This window comes from Macadamia integrifolia, chromosome 5, assembly GCF_013358625.1.
Source record: "Macadamia integrifolia cultivar HAES 741 chromosome 5, SCU_Mint_v3, whole genome shotgun sequence".
Taxonomy (NCBI): Eukaryota; Viridiplantae; Streptophyta; class Magnoliopsida; order Proteales; family Proteaceae; genus Macadamia; species Macadamia integrifolia.
The window spans coordinates 36,594,081-36,598,475 of NC_056561.1; positions in this window are offsets into that span (position 1 = coordinate 36,594,081).

A 4,395-nucleotide genomic window follows, 5' to 3' on the forward strand; every position below is an offset into this window, starting at 1 on the left:
TTTTTTTTTTTTTTTGCTTTGTTGTTCTCTTTTTCCTTACTCACCCTACTTTCCTCTTTTCTTGTCAGGATGCCATCTCGCAAAGGCAAGGAGCCCGCATCCTCTGGCACTTAGCGTAAGACCACCGCTTCTAAGCGGAAGAGTGTGGGGACTAGTTCTCCAGCCCCCCGCATAGGGAGACCCGGACCTGCCCGGTTTGACCCTTCTGACTACGATGAGGAGCGCTTCCACAGTTCAGAGGTAGCAGCCAACTGGCCGGCCTTCCTGAAGAGGTCGGTGATGATGGAGAAGACCGTGGTAGTCGACGACTTCCACAAGGTTCAGCTCTGGGAGAGGTTTACAGCACTGGGCTGGCAGTCCATCCTCCAGGTAGACCGCCCGTGCTAGGAGCAGCTAGTTCGTAGATTCTACTGTAGCCTGGAGGTTTCCTATCAGTACGGGGAGTATGCTATAGTCAGCATGGTGAAGGGGGTGCACATCCAGCTGACCGTGGACACCTTGGCCAGTCGGGCACCGTTACTACAGTCCTCCTAGGAGTAAGTCCCTGGGCCCATTCATGAGTTTGGAGACACCGGACTACATCTACGAGACCATCTGTGGCAACAGTGCCTGTCCGGAGTCCTAGACATCCTTTTTCCTAGAGGTTCGAGTATTTACCCGACTGGTCCAGTTCAACTTGCTCCCCAGAGGAGGTCACCGAAACCAGGTGGGCTTCATGGCAGCCTTTTTAGCCTTCTGCATCTATAAGGCTTTAGAGGGACGTGACGAGCACTTGTGCTTACCCTATGTCATCCTCAAGACCATGGAGCACCACACTTCTCACCCCGAGGATGGAGGATTCCCATATAGTAGGATCCTCACTAGGATCTTCGAGTGCTTAGGAGTGGACCTGAGTGGCGAGGAGGGGAAGACTCCGGCAGACAAGTTCGACAAGGGTAACCTCTTGAGGATAGGTCTCCACACCCTTATGGATACACCTCAGAAAGCAGGAGCTCAGAGAGGTAAGGATAGGAGAGCTGCCCCTATGGAGGATGTTCCCATGGAGGAGGAGTCCAATGTTCCTCAGGATGAGGAGGATGACTTGGTGGATGAGGACATCCTTGAGGAGGTGCCTCAGGAGTCAAGAGGTACCAATCCCGGCTTCACCAGAGCTGCAGCCTCACAGCATAGAGCCCCACCACCTGAGAGTGGTGCATATGATTTTGAGGGCATGATGTCCACAATGAGGGCTTTGAAGGATGGCCAAGATCAGCTGCTAAGAAGGTTGGACGAGAGTGCTTCCAGGGAGGAACGCATCCTGGAGAGGCAGACTACCTTGGAGGATTCCTTCCTCAGATTGGGCTAGGACTTGGGCACCACGGCCAATGCCATCTCAGCAGATTTTGGCCACTTCGGAGGGAGGTACGACTGGTGAACTCGAGGTTTGACTATTACAACCATCGCCTCAACGTCAACTCTAGACCTCCGACGAACGTAGTGATCATAGACGACGACGACGAGGATCAGTGAGAACTTAGCTCGTCCACACCAGCTTCTTATCTATTTCCTGTTATTGGATCTTATTGTATATTTCCTTCCTTTTTTCTCATTCTTTGTACTTGCACTGTAACTGGACTTATTTGTGGGGTAATGTACTTTGATAGTGATTTTTGTGGTGAATTCGTGTGTGTGATGACTTGTGTAGTTTAGTTGTGGTGTCTTAAATTTTTTGATCATTGTTATATTATATATATCTGTTGTTTATCAGGTGTTGGTGTGAAAATTTTTGGAAATCTCATTTTACGCCGTTATGCTACCAAAATTTCGTCAAACTTGTACTCAATAGGTTATGACACCAACATATTTACCTTTTATCTACTCTCACGCATGCCATGAATGCAATATCTAAATGCAACCATCTTCATTCCTTTCTTTCTTTGGCTTTTAACTCTTTAAAGCTTTTACATTAACCCAATCCCATTTTCCTATTATAGATTCTACGGGATTCTAATGGTATGCTGTGAGTGGAGCAGAGCATCACGCTCTGATACCACCGTTGTCACGCCCCGTTCACACAGAACCGGGCCAGTGACCGAGTTAACACCGGTTAACCCAAACCTACCAGGATCATCTGATACAGTATTCCACCACAGCATACACACAACTAAGAAATAGCTCATCAGGTTAGCGGAAGACTTGGTTTACCTGTGAATATTTCCATAATACTTGATACCCGAATTGTGATACAATAGTTAAATACATGTGGGCTCGAAGGCATGATATTTACACAATAAAAGTACAATTCACATATCAAGTACACAAAAGGAATCATCAAAAGTCAGAGTGCACAGCTCAGCTCGGTATCGAAGCTTAGAGCTCAGCTTGGCATCAAAGGTGGAGCCCAACTCGGCATCACAAGGTAGAGCTCAGCTCAGCATCAAAAGTGGAGCTCAGCTCGGTATCAAGAACTGTGGTCCCGCAGCACAAGTCTCGCACGAGCAATCAGTGCCATGCTCTAACTCCTCAGGGACCCACCAGTCCTCTTCAGGGAACTCGACCGTGGGACCCGTCCCGTGCTCATCTGGTTGATGACCTGCAAAATCATCTAAAAGAGGTGCACACGTGGGATGAGCTCACTAGCTCAGTAAGTGGAAAGATGGACCACACAACAGTCCACACAACAATTTACAACCATATGCACTACATGCTATGCAATACATTTTAAATCACATCCACCTAAGCAACATTACTAAGTCTTTGGTTTAGTGCTACTACAACCACAATATGCGTATGCTCCAGGTATGAGCCGCGAACTCCATCCCGTGATACGCCCATAGGGCTGTCGGAGAAGGCCCACCGTGAGTACTCAAAAAAATAAAAACATGCCGACCACCGACTCTCAACATAAAGTAAATGACTGGAAATTAAAGGCGCTGACTCCAGCAATTTAAAAGTAGTACGATTGGCCCTCTTGAATATACCATCGGGGTTGTCGACTGTCCTAATGACCAGCCGGGCGTAATGTCTAACCGCCACAGTGACCCGACAACCGTGACCACTGCTTCCCCCCAAATGGTAACCCAACACCTTAACCCCTGCTGGGAAGGGTCGTAGCACGGGTAGATGGTAATCCTAAACCGCATGCTCCTATATGACAATAGTACGATTACATAGTGCCACCGCGTCCCATACCACGGGCCACCAATGCACTAGTTTTCAAGCCGACTATGGCATCTAGTCTATTAATGCATCATGCACAATGATGTCCACATTCATCACAGAAGCATATTATCACTTGGAAATTAGAAAATAAACACAACACCAATGCATAACAATGTGAGGATGACTAATCTACATAGCATTTTCATGATGACATGACTAGACTAGATATGATTAAATGAATTCCAAACAATGCCTTGAAACAAGGCCAAACGTCCTCTCCCCACTTACCTGTAGTGTACAAGGATTCTCGCTCAGTACTAGCGAGATCCGGTGCGAGAAGCGTACGCTTTGGCGAACCTAACATAAGTGAGCGGGGTTAGTATTTCACCACTTTGGAATCAAAATTAACACGATCCAATGATAAGATCATGTTTAGAATCCTAAAAGAAGGTCACACGTCCGATTTGGGTCCAATCGGACGTAAGAATCACATTTGGAGCCTCTCGGTGGGTCGGACAGCCCACCTGTCTGACCCACCAGTCAGACCCACCGGTTTGGACCAACGGGTAAGTCGGCCCGCCGGTCTGGCCCACCGGTTGGGCCTGAGGCCCTGCTAAGACCGACGGGCAGGGTGGCTTGCCAGTCGGCCCGCTGGTCTGTCTCGCCGGTTGTGCCCGAGGGCCCTGCCCTCTCAGGCGGGTGTCCACAGGCGGGCCAGATGGCCCACCAGTTTATCCCACCGGTGTTGGCGGGAAACCTGTTGTTTCTTCCCAACTTCCCCCAAACTTTGGGGATTCAAATGGGGCTTTTCGAAACCCATTCTTCATACATTCAAGGTCTTATAGGATGGTTCTAACCTAGATCTAGGTTAGATTTAAGGAATGGGAAGCCATCTTACCTTCTTTGCTCAAGAACACCTTCAAAACCGCAAAATTACTTCAAATCCACAATGCTTCTCCAACCTTGTAAATACTTCTTCAAATCCTTCAAGATCAACACATAAATCATCTATTAAACCTTAGATTCATCATTTCAAGGGGGATTTACAAGATCTCAAGAAACCCTACCCAAATCAAGGGTTTTACTTGGGTATGGTGAAAGTTTAAGGAACCAGCCTTTGCTCACCTTTAAATGTAGATCTAGTGTTGAAGATCACTCTCCCGGCGTCAGAATGGGAAGATCAAGCCTCGGCGCCGCTGAAATCCATCCCTTCTTCCTCTTCCTTCTCTTCTCTTCTTCTTTCCTTTCTTTTCT